The sequence below is a fragment of the Marmota flaviventris genome, chromosome 2, assembly GCF_047511675.1.
Source record: "Marmota flaviventris isolate mMarFla1 chromosome 2, mMarFla1.hap1, whole genome shotgun sequence".
NCBI lineage: Eukaryota > Metazoa > Chordata > Mammalia > Rodentia > Sciuridae > Marmota > Marmota flaviventris.
Genome location: NC_092499.1, coordinates 58,652,625 through 58,671,284, shown reverse-complemented (window position 1 = coordinate 58,671,284; position 18,660 = coordinate 58,652,625). Strand labels below are relative to the sequence as shown.

General features: G+C 35.6%; 1 protein-coding gene across 1 annotated transcript in view; it reads left to right on the top strand.

Moving 5' to 3' along the window:
• Mdga2 (MAM domain containing glycosylphosphatidylinositol anchor 2) overlaps positions 1-18,660 on the top strand; it is a 759,648-nt gene that overhangs the window by 193,367 nt on the left and 547,621 nt on the right. The gene's annotated exons all lie outside the window — the stretch shown is intronic.

Below are 18,660 nucleotides of genomic sequence, written 5' to 3'. Positions count from 1 at the left end.
AAATTTTGATAAGAACAATAGTGTTTGATACTTACAAAATTAAAAAAACAAAATACATTTTTTATTTAAAATTTTCATTGGGTTACATAATTTTACTTTAGGGTTTGATATACCCTTTCTACAAATTTCTCTTACAGGTCAATACGCACACACACACACACACACACACACATAAATGGAAAAGCACAAAATTTAAAAAAGGAAAGAAAAGGGAAAGGAAGGAACAAGGATGGAAGATAATATAGATCTGTCTCAATAATTGAAAAAAAATTAAACCAACGATTAGACCAGGATCACGATAGATGAAGTATTCTTTACCTTTTAAAATAGTAGAGCCCATCCTCATTTGCTCCTGGGGAAGCCTGCAGAATCTTTATTGAGGAGAAAACCACGTCCTTGACCTTCACCCCCAACTTCCAGGAAATCTTCTAAATTCTGGTAGGTAATTCTTCTTGGGAAAGTCAGAGTTGTTTTCCTTTCACCCATTTTCAGTAAGTCAACAATTCAGAGACATTGAGGAGAATAACGGAGGGGGATTTATGGCACCTCCTTGCCTTGTGCAGGTATTTCCAGCACACAGTATTCTGCTGAACAGTAGAAATAGTCTGAGCCATAGGAACTTAGAGATTTTTGTGGTCCAAGAATTATAGACTGCCACCAATTCACTAGGACATAAATACTTCTCCTTCTAGTTAAGGAAGCATTGAAGGGCAGATGAAAATACACCTTCATTCCATAGAACCATACTAGATAAATTTCTGGTCATTACTAGAAATTGAACTGGAAGCTGTGTATATTAACCCTTCCAAAAAGCAGTATATTTTTTTCAGTCCTAGAGGACAAAAGGAGTGGAAATTATTTCACACATCTTCTCCTTCTGCAAGAAATTGTTTATTCACTGTATATATTTAAGTTTTACTTTAACAATTTTGTATTTGTATACATTGGGAAGTAATTACCACAACCAAGCTAATCAGCATGTTCATTACCTCACATAGTTACCTTCTTTTTTTTTCTTTTGCTGAGAACATCTAGGATCTATCTTCTTCTCACATGTCAGATATGCCGTGAAATATTTTTAACTATAGTCACAGCACTGTATATTTGGCTTTCCAGAACTTGATCATCTTGCACAATATTTTGCGCTGCTTGACAAGGTGTTCCCAGTTCTCCCTCTCACCAGTACTTGGAAACCACCATTCAACTTTTGCTCTTACTATATATATATATAAAATAATTATATCATTATAATCACTATACCATTCTCAAAATGAATTGAAAACTTAAGTCTAAGACCTGAAACAGTAAAACTCCTGGAAGGAAATGGGGAAAGCTCCTTGACACTGGTGTTCAGTGTTTTTCTGCATATAACACCAAAAGCACAGGCTACATGAAACTAAGATTTTTTTTGCACAGCAAGGAATACAATCAACAAAAGGAAAGATACGCAAATAGTAGAAGAAAACATTTGCAAATATACCTAACAAGATATTATTATAAAAAATAAGAAACACATACAACTCAATACCAAAGGGGAAAGAAAAAAAAAAGTAATCATGATTAAAACCATGGACAGTGGGACCTAAATAGATGTTTTTCCAAAGAAGACATACAAAGGACAAACATGTATATGTAAAGACATGTTACAATGTGCTATTAACCCAGGATATCATAATAAGATAGCAAAAGTGGGAGAGGTATTTTATGGAAAATATAACAATTTCAAAACTAATTACATGGAAATGAGCCATATCCTTTTAACCACTTGGTAGTGTAGGTAAGTGTGAAAATAGTTTATTATAATAACAGTGAATAATTTCAGAAATTATCTGCTATTATCATTTTAAAAAAATAAGAATTAAAAAGCAAAGCATCAAAAAATGATTTTGTGACCTGAGAAACCATAATAAAGGGATTAAATTATGTTTAAAAACAGCATGACTGACTGAAACCAAGAGTTTAGAAGGGATATGCTAAATTTTAGTTGGCAAAAAGAAAAATGAAATGGTAAAATTAACTCCAAAATTTGAAGTAATAAACAGCAGAATTAACAATGCAGAAAGTCAAGCCAATAATTTGGAAAATACTGTTAGAAGATATCTCAGAATGCTTTCTTTGGATAAAATATATTTTCTCTATTTTTTTGTACATTATATACTTCCAAAATCACTTATCACATGGTATCTTGAATTTGAATCACTTTTGTTCATATCTTAATTCTCAAACATAATAGATGAAGAGCAGTGAATTTGAATCACTGTAGTTCTCACTATGTTTATCAAGCACGTGCAGAAAGCATGCTTTCTAAAATGTATGCTAACTGCTAATAAGTGATTATTATTCTGCTTTGTGAGAACACATACCAAAAGGAAACACTAAAGCTTTTTCACTCCAAATTGATAAGACCTATATTGAAATATTTACGTTAATATGATTAACTAACTCTACTATGTAACGCAGACCATTTGACTAAATGACCCTTTGTTTGTTCATGTGTGTTCTTCTCTCCAACATTGGATTCGGCCATTGGTTGTAATATGTCAGCTTTGGTTCTAAACATATTATTATACTTACTAATCTAGAATACTTTCAGTGTTGAAATATTTTCATCCAGAGTCTGTATTCAGCATGACAGACTTTATTATTTCTTTAAATATATCATTTGGCAAGTCCTAATGCTATTTTTAACTAAAACATGTTCACAAATTTCTATTTCTTCTTTATCTATAGCTAAGTAAGGATGCCCTTGTCATTTCAGATATCATAATTCTTATTCATACAGGTAGGAAACATTTCTAAATTGGTACTAGGTTAAAACTAAGTTGGAATAAGGAATTCTGGTGTGCTATTATACAGTAGGATGACTATAGATAATGATGATGTACCATATGTTTCAAAAACCTAGGAGAAAGGAGTTTGTTTTTAACAAAAATAAATGACAAATGCTTGAGGAGATACATTTAACCTGATTTAAACATTACATAAGGATTACATCTATCAAAACATCACATGGTATGCCATAATATGTGTAAGTTTTATGTATCGGTTAAAATAAATTCAAATATAAAAACAGCAACAAAAGAAATTCAAAGAGGTTACTCCATTTAATCATTTGTACATTTGGCTCTCATATAGGGACATTCTAATTTGATGTTTGTATTCTGATTCATCTCCTACCCTTTGTGTTCATGTCACTCTAACTCTAAAAAATGTATACTACTTTCTTACTAAAAGTTACTCAATGGTCTATTTTAGTATAAGTGTCATAGTTCATTCTTTTTTTTTTTTTTTTTTTGGTACCAGGGATTAAACCCAGGGGCACTTATCTGCTGAGCCACATCCCAGCCCTTTTTATTTTTGATTTAGATACAGAATTTCACTTACTTGCTTAGAATCTCACTAAATTGCTGAGGCTGGCTTTGAATTTGCAATCCTCCTGCCTCAGTTTATCAAACCTCTGGGATTACAGGTGTGTGTCACTGTGCTCAGCTCATAGTTCTTTCTTGAAAACTTTTCCATTGGCACTTAATAGTCTAAAATCGTATACCTTCTTTATCAAAGGCCCTAGAATGAGGTGACTTCTCCTATACCATTTATCTCCCTTTTATTTACAACATTTGGTTAAAAAAAAAACATTCAAGCAATCTAACACTTTTTTTGGTCCACAGTCTGTTCTCCTATTCTGATATTTAACCTGTAATTCACTTTCATTTGTAAATGTGAAACATTTTTAAAAATACTCTGCTTCTGTGGCTAATATTAAAATTCCTAACTTTGTGTATCAAAGTTCTTCTTCAGAAAGGTTTTTTTTTGTCTAATATTTGGTAGAGCATTTTCAGGTTAATCTAGTTAATATACCCCTCTTTAAAACACTTCTGTGCATTCTTGAAAGCTAAAGAACACATATTCACAAACACCTTCATATTCATTTTGGCTCATTATTTAGTACAATAGAAATGTCATATTTGCTTTATCATTCTTGTCTTTACATGTTAACAATGCTCTGTGTCTCCTAATGTTCATATTTTAAAGGTGTTACACAATCTTTAGATTGTTAATAAAGCTGAATGAAATGGTAACATGCATGCTTTTTCAGTACTTGCTTCTCTTCTACTGGTATAGTGTTCATTTGTTAGTGCTGTCTTCCCAACATTCTCTGTTTCTAAGAGTTAATGTCCCCTAATTCTTCATATTCTATTTTTAAGGTTATCTTCGCTTGGAAGAGTGTGCAGTCCTTTACCTCAGAAAGGTATATTCTAAATTGGAGGAGACTCTAAAAGACAACTTTATTAACTTAATTGTCTATTTATTTATTTAAACATTAATTGCTTCAGGCAGTAATTTCAGGTTCTCTAATCTCAGATGTAATATTAGGGGTCCACTAGTTCACCTCTCCATTGGGATGTTTTTATCTAGAATATACCACTCTCAAAATCGAGAAATAATTACAATCTTAGGGAATCTGGTACATATCTAATGGCTTATTATGACTGAGTGTCAAAATTCCTATACAGAGTTTTAAAAACAATGGGAGAATGGGAAATACATTTAACTGATCCCTTAAGGACATGAAGTATTATAGAATCAGCTTGTGGATATTTTTGGTTCTATATTTATATGTTTGAAGTATTAAGGAAATGTTGAGGTTATAAATATGCCACAGCCTAGTCATTCCTCTTCCTACAAAGCAGAATGTAAAACTTCATGATTTATGGTAAACAATATTGACTCTTTTCACCCAGCTTCTTCTTTATCATAAATAAATGTTGATGCAGTTTGCAGGGGAAGAGAAAGTCTGTTACATGAATGTTATTTGTTCTGTCAAACATCAAAAAACTGAAGTCTGCTGCCTATGACTCTCTTCTACTGCCCTGGATGAGATAGAAGCTTCAATCAATCTCATGGATCAGCAATCTGAGGAACACAGAGGCTACATTTATGAATCTAAACCTCCCTATTGGGGCTCATTTTTGCAATTCTAGTAGCAGAAGGAGTATATAGACTCTAATATGACAAATCAAAGATTTCAATGTACCATATGCTATAATTTTAGCATGACATTTAGCATCTGTTACCCCATCTTTTTAAATGTTCATCTATATAGTTTGATTTTCCATGAAATTAAAAGGCTCACAGCTCTTACCACCAGTTAATGCTGGTTCATATAACTCACTACACCTGATGGCTATTCTTCCCAAAGTCAGATCTGCTCAGAAATTTCCAAGTCTTCCCAATTCTTTATCTCTTTTCATGCTGGCTCTTTTCATGATAAGGCAGGATATCTCTTTTCATGATAAGGCAATTGTTTGGACTTTACTGAAGAATTTCATATATGCTGCAATTCTGTGATTAAAACAGCTTTACCAGAATAACTCTCCTGAGGCTCTTTACTCTTTTGAATAAAATTGTATAGGATTTCCAACATCCTACTCTTCTGTTTGGTCCATAGATAAGAGTTAGAGATCTACTCAGTAGGGAAAAGAGCCTTAAGCATACTGAGAAATGAGTAATATAACTTCTAGATAATGGTTTACTTAGAATTTATTATATGAGGGAAGTGATAATGAAACTTTGTAGGTATCTTTTGCTGAGTAACAACCCATCCCCAGGCCTAGTGCCTTTTAATGACACAAGCATCATTATCATCATCATCATCATCATCATCATCATCATCATCATCAGAGATTGAACCCAGAGGTGCTTAACCACTGAGCTACATCCCCAGACTTTTAGTTTTTTATTTTTATACCAGGTCTCACTAAGGTGTTTAGGGCATCACTAAATTGATAAGGCTGAACCAGAAGTTGCAGTCTTCCTGCTCCAGCCTCTCGAATTACAGATGTGTACCACTTATTATTTTTTAAAAAAATCTAAAGTTCAAATCCTGAATTTGTATCAAAGACAAAATATCTTATTTGAAACTGTATCATATCCCTTTGTAATTAAAAAAATTTTATATTTAAAAATGAAAATAAAATTTCTTAAGGGAATTTAAGGAAATAAAACCAAAATGGAATAATAAAAACCTAAACTGAGGTGGTTAATAGTCACTCATACCAGAAGAGCAAAGGTAGACTTTATTTAAAGCTAGTCTTTTAACATTTCTTTCACTGCCATAAATTTACATAGTAATTGAGCACCTAATAAATTATAATAATATTACAGAGGCCGACCATGAAAAATATATATATTATTAGAGGAGAAATTAAAATTTGTATTACTTAGGGTAGACATAACAAATTAACCCAAAAATGTTAGTGACTTAACATAATAGAACTATATTTTTAACTAATGTAACTGTTGCTGTAATGTGTGTGTGAAGTTGGTGGCCTTGCACAGTGTGATTCATGATCTCTGATGCCTTCAGTCTTATGTCTCTAAAATCCCCTAGAACATTAATTTTTGTCTTCCAACCAGAAGAAAGAAACAGGAGCACCGTGAAAACATACCAGTTTCTTAGCCATTTCATCTCAGAACTGACACCATTTCTGTTAACATTCCTTAGAGAATTCGTATGTGGCCCCATCTAGAGGCAATGGAGCTGAGAATTGTACCTTCAGCCCGAGGGGTTTTGTGATTACAATTCTGTTTTGGCAATCTGTGTTGCAGCTGTCTGTTTTTGAGGCGCAATCCTAAATGTCATCTACTATAACTATACTTCTGATAATTGAAACCTTTTTATGAAACTCAACAAAATGACCACCTAGATCATATTCTTTTCAGTATGTCAGAACATACCAGTACACACCTACCAATAAGGAGAAAAGTCAAAAAAATCAATACTGTAAGTAAACATAGTAAAATACTGAAATTTCATAGGATTTGTTTTTGCTATAAAATAGATGACTTATTTATTGTTATTTTTACTCAAATTCTTTTGAAGTCATTCTTTACTCAAGCAGTATGGAAGAAATTCTACATATTTTACAGGTTGTCTAATCTATTCATTGTCTTCCTTCATCAAAATCCAGGGAAGCTTGTAAACAAATTACAAACATGTGCAACATCTGTGTATGAATACTGAGAAACTTTTGGCTTACCTGCGTACCCCACATCTGTGTTAGAACACTTACTACCACTCAGGACTGCTTATTCCACATTTAAAGTAGTCTATTAGAAAGGTTTTCTTTCTTTCTTTCTTTCTTCTGTTTTTTGTTTTGTTTTGTTTTTTGAATGACTATTAAAATCTTTTTGAAGACTTTGTTCTTGGTTCCTAATTTGCACCATATTGAGCAAATCTAATGTATCTCTTTTTTAGTATTTTTTAATCCCCCAAAGAAAGTATCTCTAAGTTCCTTTAAACTAATTCATGACATATTCCCTGTTATCTCATCATTCTTTTGTGAACATTGCTGAGTCTTTCCCAGATCTTCTCTTCCATTATTTCTATTCCTTTGTTTAGTTTTATGTCAGTGTGAAGATGGGAAAAATTTTATTTTGTTACTGAGGTTTATTTACATAGAGTAGGATTGGGCAAGGCTACAATGTTATCACATTGAGCTACTAGCTAGTGGCCAAATGTGTCCACTGTGTGGCTAACAAAGATGCAAAGGGAAATTCAGTGATAAACTTCTTATTACTTCACAGGTTTTGGTCTATTGACTGCATCTGTTTTCTCATCCTGGTACACTGGTTGATGTAGGTGTTTACTTCAAAGATCCTTTAGGTTAAGATAGGAATGAGCTTTACACATTAATGTTACCAGAACAGTACCTTGCTACCTATATGGCTTTCAAAGATGAGGAAATTGAGTGGACATATTCTCACATACCATCTTGTTATTCAGGGTACATGTGATGGAAATAAATGGAGTGATCAGAAGGCAAAACAAATCAACCAAAACATTCACCCCCAGTTTATATTTCTCAGTTATCACTTCATTCCAGCAATTAAAAAAAAAAAATTCTCCTTTGTCTTAATGGCCCCTTTGTTCCAAATCACAGCTGTCCATCCCTGGGTAGGAGAGGATGAGATCCATCAACTTTTTAGGTTATAATGTGATGTTTTAGCAAGTGTTTGGAATTTGCAGGCAGTAAGTAATCCTTGTGATGATGAAGGGTTTTAGTAGTAGTTGAGCAAGGTGGGGAAGAATCTCCTGAAGTGCTTTTTCTAGGGGTGCTATCATTGTGGAATACAGTTGGGTGATCCATATATGGATATCTCTCTCATCTGCCTTGGAGGAGTTAGAAAAAGAAGGAAGGGCACCTGTCCTATACAAATGTTAATTTAATAATGCCCTAGCTAAGAATAAAATTTGAATTTGGAGCCTCAGAGTTATTTGAAAAGGGAGTTCTTCAGATCTCTATTCCATTAACCTTTATTATCAATTCTAATAGCAATCACTTGAAAAAAATTATACTATTCACCATTTTGTGCAACAATTATGTTTCTCTCCAGGTTGAAAATAATCAATCCTTATTCATATTCACAAATCTATTTCTTTTTTGATCTTAAAGACTATATGTAACTTTCCTGAATATTCTAATGCATCATATTGAAGTCTGTTCTCAAAAAAGTAGGTGAATTAAGGATAATTCCAAATGTCAGCTGATGAAAAACTGCTATTTTTTGATATTGGTATTTTAAAATTTTATCTTTGCATTGGTTCTGGAGATTCCCATCTATACCTTTCCAGATACTTAATAACATGAATGTGAATATATTACTCTTGGGAACTTGTTTTCAAATTTCTGAGTCAGAGGCTCCCCTCTGCAGTATTGGGCTGGAAATAGATGATGCTCCTAAGTCTGATCTGAGATACACCTTTTCTCTGATTGCCTTGGCTTGGAGGAATTTGGTGCAGTTGTTTCAAAGGATTTTGCTCAGAGAAAGTAGAAAGAAAAGTGATGGTTCCATAAAGCTATATTTAAACACATTGAGGGTCTTGTTTTTGCTAGTAATGTGAAGAAGCTTATACGTAAGCAAGATGGGAGTAATTTTCAAAAAACAAAACATGAAGAACTGATTATTTTCAAAAGACCTTAAAAGAAAGATACAAATTAACAACGTAGTTTTTGCAGTCCTCATCTGTCAAAGGACTGCAAAAATATAAGAAATAATTGAATTTATGAAGTCCTGGACTTCATAATGGGACCGAGTCAATATTTTCACACATTTTTAGGTAGCAATTGTTTTTAAATCATTTGTTTATTTTGACAAAAGTAAACACACATTTAGAGAAACATTCTGTCTAAGATGTAAGAATATTTTTATGAAGAATAAAGGTGTTGGTCAGTGAACAGCTAGGCAACGTTACTACTCTGCATAATTATATACATCTAGAAAAGCTGAAACTTTATAATTTTTCTATCATGTTTTCTTTTGGTTTGTATTTTTAATTACAAAATCAAGTGTGCATATTATGTGGCTCTCTATAGCTATAATTTATTATTAGTAACATTTTAAGAATGCATAGCTTTCTCAACTAACTCTGAATAATTAAAGAAGGTAAATTAGATGATTTCTGGGTTTACTTCTATTTTTGAACAAAGAAGTTATGCTCCTTTGAAATGACACAATCACCATTAACAATTCCCACTGGTCTCTACTGCATGAAAGGACTGTGTTGGGCACAAAAATTAGTTAAGAGTCTGTCCTAGTTTAATTTTTAAAAGAGGTAATTCTAGCATTGTTTCTATAGCACAATCCTCATTTATTCTTGCTTAAAATCCTGTATAATATGAATTTAAAATATGAAATACACTTTTGTGGGTGAAATTGAATTTATAGGGAAATAGATTCATTCAGACACTGATGGGGCTGCGGTTCCAAGAGTAAAGAGCAAAACCTGTGCCAAGTACCTCCACAGCTTTAGAGACAATGCTAGACTACCCTGCAGGACAAGCTGAGGATGAATCTTCCAGGGCATACAAGGAGCTGAAGAATCAAATGGAGTTCAAATGCCTCTGGAAAAAATGGGGAGATAGTTTCTTCTCACCCACTGTGATCTATTTCTACCCAGAAGACACTTATGACACCTAGTGGATGGGTTTTTCTTTATACCAACAACCAATTCTCTCATTCTCCAGACGCATCTGAGTGTCCTAAAATTTAGTTCATTTCGGACCCTACATGGAGTTACTGTCAGATCACACAAGTTAAGGACTGAATCCCACAAAACTGCTCCCATTTCATACACCGGTTACAAGTCCTGGACTAAAGGGACTTTGACCAACTGGCTATAAACTCAGGGTGGGCCAACTTCCTCCTCAGGTTCAGTGATTCTTTGGAACCACTTATAGGACTCAGTCAAAACTTTACTAAAAAGATGAGCTAACAGTTGAAGAGGGACATAGGGTATGGTCCAGAGGGTCCTTAGTCCAAGAACTTATGTCCCCTGAAGTTATGGGGTTCTGCCCTCCTGACATGTGGCTGAGTCTACCAACTAGGAAGTTCTCTGAACTTTGTCATGTAGGCATGATTATTATTTGCCTATCCTCTCTGCAGAGGTTGGGAAAGTGGGGTTGAAAGTTCTAGGCTTATATCAAGGCTTCATCTTTCTAGAATATGGAAACTGTGGAGGTTCTCGCCAGGAGGGCACTCATGATAACCAAAGAGGTTCCTGCCAACCTGGAAATTCCAAGGGAGCCAGGTATTCTATGGAATAGTGAAAAACATGCCTGTCACTGCCATCACCTGGGAATTTACAAGAGTTTGGGGGGCTCTCTTCCAGGAATGGGGAACAAAGATCAAATATGTATTTGTTATTTCACATCTCCCCAAGTCAAGTGAGAGAATTATAAGAGATGGCCATTTTTTTTTTTTTCTTTAAGCTGACATATTTAGAGGGCATAGGCTTTGAATTAGAGTTGCTGGTCTATCAAAGCAATGCTTTGGGAATTTAAACCATTTCTCCTGATGGTGAGAGCAAAACTCCACTTTCCTTATGGACCATAATAGATCACAGGGGAGGAAACTGCTAGGAGAACTGCCCTGGTAGAACGCTGAGAACTGACATCAGAAATAACCAGCTAAATAAGTGTAGTGCCACACCTTAGACATTGTGGAGAATTTCATGCAATCCATACAAACATCAGCAAGAGAAATTATTAGTACCAGGAAACTGCATATAACACCCCACTCCACCCCAAGCCTAAGGCATGGGAGGAAGGCTTCTCCATTGCCCTCTGTCCCTTGTCCCCTCTGTTTTACTCTAACTCCTTAAATGGATTCAGAAACTATGGCGCTAAGGAAGAGGAAGGCAGTGGGAGAGGAATGAGATCAGAGTCTGACCTTTCCCTTGTTCTCAGCAAGGCACTTCCTGGGCTGGCAGTACCAAGCTGAGCTACAGTAGGGTATGGGGGAAAGCACTAAATTCTGTGAAGTTAGGAGCTCTCTGGACTAGACATTTTTATTACTAAAATGATGATATTTAGCATGTGAGAACAACATGAAAATATTTTATTATCTGGAAGTAATAGAAAAATATTTCATCCAGGGGTTAGGGAGGAATGAGTCTATGGGTCAGATTTAAGAGAACAGTGTGGGAAAAAATAAATTGTTTTCTGATTACATGCTATTGTGTTCAGCCCATTCAATATAATGATTAGAGTCGCGGCAAAGAGACATGGAATTCATCCACTGTATGTGAATAGAATTCTAGTTTGCAACTAAAGTCTGCAATAGAGGCAGGCTAAAATAAATAAGTTGAGTATTAACAGCATGCATTTAAATTTGACTTTGGAAAGTGGTTGCACTGCTGCCTGTACTATCTGTGTACTCTCTTTACCGTCTTTGTTTTTGTTTTCCACATACCGTTGTGCATTTTTTTTTTTTTTGTAGTGGGGATTTAACCCAGAGGCACTTTACCACTGAGCTACATCCCCAGAACATTTTTTTTTAAATTTTTTATGGATCTCAGTAAGTTGCTCAGGCTGGCCTGGCAGTTGCAATCTTACTGCCTCAGTCTCCTGAGTTGCTGAGATTATAGGCAAGTGCCACCAAGCCTGGCTAGTGGTGCAAGTGTTTTAATTTAATTTAATTATGGAAAAGTGTGAAGGAATTGCAGAAGTGGAGTCTGGGTGATCTCATTGATTAGTGGGGAACAAATTCTCTTGTTCAATGTTATACAAAATTAGTATTCTAATTCTTCCTGAAACAAATGTTCTCTTTTTCCCTACTCCCCACTTTTATTTTTACAAAGAATTATCTTTTAAAAGAAACCACCAACCAAAATACACACACACACATACACACACACACGTATATATATATATTTTTTTTTCAGTGTTTACCTTCCTCACATTGAGTCACACCTCAGAGGAAGGGAAAAGCAATAATACATCTACTTAAGCAGCAGCTTTCATTTTGTCTTCTAAGCCTTATGGCTATAATGAAATCTGTATAAATTCTGGATCACAAACATATAATCATTATACTAATAGCTACTGACTATGTAATCTTCCACTCGCATCTTATAATAAGCTTACACGTAATTCCCAAGGTGTTTTTGATTGGCTACATCAAACCAAGTACTCATATATCGCTTAATGTCAAATTTCTCTGTGGCAAACCATTTCTATCAAGAATTCTACACAGGCCAACTCTGTGGTAGCTCTTTTTATTTTACTTTTATTAAAAGAAACAGGTGTAAAGTTATGGTTAACTATTTTAATACATTATTAGAAACAAAGATAGAAGAAAAGTCATCATTCTTTTCCCTTCAGTGGGTACATGGAGATGAGCCCTAAGGAAAATGGTTTTGTGCATGCTCTTGAGAATGAAAGAGCATAACTGTGCACTTGCCACATAAACAGAGTTCTGACCCAGACTGCTTCTGCAGCCCTACAATAGTTAAGGACTAAAATCTATTTTGTCCTATTGTGTTTCTTTCCTGCCAGCCATCCTACCTCCACTGTTGTGATATCAAGAAATTGATTCAATTTCTGACTCATTGCTTTTCCTATTTGAGCTTATCATCATCCTGGACCATCTACAAAGAAACCGTATGACTTTCAACAAAGCTAGTGTGCATTGATTCTGCTGTCTTTTTCTTTCCCTTTCCTCTCCTTCCCCAAAGTCATCTTTGTTTTCTGTATTTCTTAGTGCCATCTCTCACTGGATTTTTGTGTCTTATTGTGTTTTATGATCTCAAAGAATGAGGGAGAACAGATAAGAATGCCAGCCAAGAAATAAACTATACTTTGTGTTTTAGTGCCTTGTTTTTCATGAATTTTTTTTTATTACTTAACAATGATACTAAAAACGGAAGTTTGTAGAAATAAACTCACTAATTGAAAGGAAAAAAGATCCTTATTGCATTTTAAATAATTAGAATATTATAGGTATGATTTGTGGCTTTAAGAGTTGCCCTTGTTGTTCTTTTGAACTTCAGGAGATGCATGAGAGAGAAACATTACTTAACACACAGATGCTACCTCCCTGCCTAAACTACATGTATGAACAGAAAATGTAGCTACAGCCAAGTGATGGAGGCAGCCAGAGGCAGATCTTCCATGACCACACTCTTGTTCCCAATGTTTTATTCTTCTCTCTCTTCCTTCTTCCCCATCTTCCTCACAGTGAATACCCATCCTGGTCATCATTATATCATTACAAAATATCATACCTTTTGACAGATACTTATCCTCAAGAAAGGCAAAAGGTATGGAGTGAAACTGAAGAGCCAGGATCTATATATCCAAGAGTGAGCACCTCTCAATATCTTTCCCAACTTTCTTCATGCTCTCTCTACATGTCTCTCACCTCAGAGCAGATATAGGGGCTGTTGGTTATCTGAAGTATTAATCTTCTCCAATGCATCCTTGTATATCTTGTAATTCTTTTGAATATACAGGACTTGAAATAGGTAAATTACAACATTATTCAATTAAATTTTGGCATATATAATGATTCAGTGTTCAACTCCTAATTAAAACCTGAACAAGCTGATGTTTACCTAGTAGACCCAGTCTCAGTGATCGCTCTTATAGTACATGATTGCACTACTGTTAAAGGCTGAGACCATAAGGCTAAGTGCTGGTTGCATTTAAAGATCTGTGATCTTCACGTTAGCCTTCCTTTACTCTGGAAGATCAAGGGTTCTCATAAAAGACAACTCTACCAAACCCCCAACATCTTAAATGCCTGCTCAAAGAGAATAAACTAAAGAAAAAATTTTATCTTCAGCAGGGGCATATGGGCAGGGAAACCCATGCCTTTCCCACATTTAAGCATCAACGTTAATGTTTCGTGTGAGAGAGCTTGTGCTATGGAAAATAAAAACAAGAGAAATTAGTTAAGTAGTAAAATTAGCCTTGGTAAAACTATAATCTAGTAATTGCAAAGTAGAGTTGAGCAAAATGGTAATCCCAGAACCTATGTAGTGGAGAGAGTTAGCCTTCTAGGGGCAGGACTGGTATGGGAGAGTAACTTCATGAGTTTCCAATCAGAAGGCCTTAGACCCTCTGTTATATACTGTGTGGATACCTGAATTCTAACACTCAGATGAGATGCAATCCCCTGCAGGGAAATCCCTAGCCATTTGCAGGTAAGAGATGTCTTCCCTTGCTGAAGGTAGCTTATTATCATCTCAGTTTTGGTTCTGGATTTACTCCCCATTGAAACATTGTTTTACGTGATTGATAGTTTCTATAGAATTGCCTACACTGAATTCAACTCCAGGAATTGCAGAGTTTAACAGGCTTTTGGGAATGAAATTGGGCAATTATAAAAGTAAAATACAACTTATATACATAATTCATGGACTTAACCATGCAACAGTGAAATTTAGAGCAATATGAGTATTTATGTAATAAATATATATGGAGGAGTACTCATACATAGGAATGGGATTCCTTTAATTTTATAGCCAATTAACATGATTATCATTTTCTCAAGTTTTGAGGCTAGAGATCTCTTACTGCTCTATTCACAGATGTGGTGCCTGCGGGAGGTGGTGAATGTGGGGTTTAGGGTACACATTCTGGCCTCATGCCTCCTGCATGGCATTCACGTGTCCCACATTATCTAATGCCTTTAAGCTTTTGTTGGTACCTGTGGAAAATGAGGGATGTAATAATATCTGCAAGGTAGAGCGACTCTGAGGAATGACATGTTAAAACACAACTCCTGCCTTCACTGCTGACCTGCCTTCACTGCTGACCTGATCTCAGGCCACTCCTGCTCACACCATTCTGGCACCAGCCTCTTCCTAGCAAACTTGTGGCCAAGGCTGGTGTGCAACTCACTGGATCCCCAGCTCCTCTCCTTTTTTTGGGGGGGGGGGAGTCTGAGCTGCTGGAAAGCTATCTGCCTCACTTATTTAGCCCTCCAAATCATCAGAGGCTCCTTGGCCAGAGTAGCTAATGGTGGACTCATTAGCCTCTTACTCTACTGATTTTACATTCAGTGCATTTTCATCAGAATTATGTTTTATATTCTTCCTTTTTTAAAAAATACCTTTGTCCTCCCATCTGTAGAAAGTATTCTCCACAAGGACAGGGACAGTTACTATTCATTCCCCATGATGTTTGGCAGCATCTGGGACAGTACCTGGCATTAAGAGACAATAAATACAAGTTAGATTAAGAGAATGACTAATTATTTCTAAATTCCTTAGCAGGCTACACTGCTCACCACAAAATAAGGACTCAAAATGTGCTACTACTTTTATTGTTACTTTTATTATGATAAGTTGATGTTAAACTATGATAAATCATACAATTAATGGTGTTTAATTTTTTATTAAACCAGGGGATTAAACCAGGGGTGCTTAAACACTGAGTTATATCCCCAGCCCTTTTTATTTCATTTTATTTTATTTTATGGAAGCAGAGTCTCACTAATTTGTTTAGGGCCTTGCTTAGTTACTGAAGCTGGCTTTGAACCTGTGATCCTTCTGCCTTCACCTCCTGAGTCTCTGGTATTACAGACGTGTGCCACCATGCCTGGCTGATTCTTAATTTCTACAACACAAGCCAGTTTTTCTCTTCTGCTACACTAAGATTTTTTTCTTTCTCATTTTTAAAGGTAGAAATTTGAATCAATACATTTGACTGGGTTATCTATTTTCTGAAATCAAATAGGAAAATATTTGTTCTGTGGCTCACAATGTGGGCATCTAATACTGTGATTTTTATCCCAGGATACAGCATGGCAGTTTCTAATCATTCTCAGCTTTGCTCTAGTGGTGCTAGTTCTAATTAATAAGTTTCAGTGAAACATAACACTCCTCTGCCTATTAGCATGGTAGCAGGTGTGTTTATCTATCATTTATATAGTTTACCTACCAGTTACATATTTTGCTACCTTGCCACTTGTGTTTTGCTATTCTGCTTGTTTGTCCCCATCACTGAACTGATTTTTCGAAAACTGTAAATTCCACGAGGAAAGGAAGTCAACAATGTAACTCTTGTACATTGTTGTGTATAGGTGCTAAATATGTTAATAAAATATCTAGTAGTTACAATTAGATTATCCTTTAATTTTCTTAATGTATTTGTCAGGTTTTTTTGTTTGTTTGTTTGTTTTGTTTTTGTCATTGTGAGCAGAGTACCTGAGAAAAAAACTTAAAGGAGGAAAAAATGTATTGTGGCTAAGGATCTTAGAGGTCTCAGTTCAGTAGTCAGCCAGTTCCATTGCTTTGGCCTGGAGTAAAGCAGAACATCATGGCAGAAAGGTATGTAGGCGGAAAGACGCACATGCTGTGGCAGCTGGAAAGTACAGAGAGACAGAGCAAGTAAGGGGCCAGGGATAAAATATACCCTTCCAAAGCACATTCCCTGTCACCTACTTCCCAGCTAGGCCACACCTCCTGTGGTTTCCACCACCTTGCAGTGTAATGCCATTGAAGGATTGGATCAGATTCCTCAGGATCCAATTACTTCCCAAGAGCCCTAACATTCAATGCTGGTGCATCTGGGACTATACCTTCAATACATGCGCCTATGGGGGACATTTCCAGATCTATACAATAACTAACACCTAGTAAGTATTTCAGTATGTCTAAACCAATGTCTTGCTTCAGTTTCTTATTTGACTTTTAAGCAAATTTCTAGTAATAATTTTTCCCACACTTATAACTGATTAATTCAGTAGTTTGTTATATCCAAGAACATTTCAGTCTGGAAAATTTGTTAACATAAATATCACATGTTTCACTGCACCTCTTTTCTTTATTGTGAGGAAGACTGTTTTGTCTGTGTGTCTTGTTCTGTTGTTCACTTACATTTTGAGCTGTTCCATATGCCTATATGAGACTAAAAAAGTTTTATTTTTTATTTTGTTGGTACTGAATATTGAACTTGGGGTGCTTTACCACTGAACCAGGTCCCACCATCCTCAGCCCTTTTTGTGTTTTAATTTAATTTAATGAATTTTTTGAGACAGGATCTCACTAAGTTGCTAAGGGCCTTGCTAAATTGATGAGGCTGGCTTTGATTTTGTGATTATCCTGCCTTAGCCTCCCAAGCCACTGGGATTACAGGCCTGTGCCACTACCACTACACCCAATGAAACTTTGAAAGTTTTAAGTGAATGAAGTTTAGATTCTCTACTCTTTATTTACTTCCTCATCTGCCCATGGAGGTAATGACTTGACTTACCATCTTATTCACCTTCCCTCTATCAAAGCCAGCTGTGAATCAAAATTTTTCAGAAATCATTCATTCTAAGATAAAAATAACAGCTATGCTAAAAGTGCACATCTTTGCAAATTAGTTTGTAACTACGTCAGGTGAGTAGAATTTCAGCCACAATGAATTCTAGCCAGTGAGTCTTCACTGTGTTCCTGAAAGTTCAGAACTCCTCCTGCTCCTGATCATCTTGTTTAATGCTGCCATTGTGAGCCGCCCATTCTATCTCTACTCTGTGTTTGCCTTCCCTGACCTATGGTCTTGCTCTCTGCCCATCACAGTCTGTTCTCAGTCATGTTGTTCTCAATCTGGACGCCTTCTGCCTTGACTTTGCTTGACCAAATCTCTCAGATGAAAAGATCATCTCATCAAGAGGCATTTTGGCTGTGCTGTTTCCTGACTACTCAGTGCAGAGTTCACCTTTCTGTTCCTATAAATTTTATTTATCATTCTCTTTGAGGCATGATTTTCATCCTTGCTTTCTAGTTGCTGTGCACAGATCTATCAGGCTTCTCTACCATAATAACAGCAGAAGGAAGAGAATTTGTTGGACTGTGTACATAAAATTCCCCCAAAGAATCAAGGCTTGCCATTTATTTAGTCTTTAGGTATACCTACAAATTCCTTTTTACCTTTAGAAAGTATCAGGGACCAAGATGGGAGAAGTGAAAATTTTCTAAGTGATACCTTGGAATCCAGAGATCAGCTTCCTATGATCTAAACACAATTATGGGGGCAAAGGGCACCCCCAAAGAGAAAGGACATAGTTTTTATTTTTATTTTTTATTTTTGGACACTTCACAGGGAATCTTCCGAAGCCTACAGAAAGGGTAGCATCATGCTGAGTAACCATGGGGTTTTTATTAGTTTTTCTTTTATTTTTTCATGGTTTTCACCAGAGTTACCAGGCAGAAGAGTCTTTTCACTCTTCTCTGGAAGAGAGCCTACAATTGCCCAGTGATTCTCAGTTTCTGCCAGGTTTAACAATCGCCAGTGGCTTAGGTTGCCCTCACTCTCCTCAAAAACGGACCTCAGGGCAAGGTTTTCATGAGAAAATTATTTTATTAGAAAATGTTTCTAGGAGTGA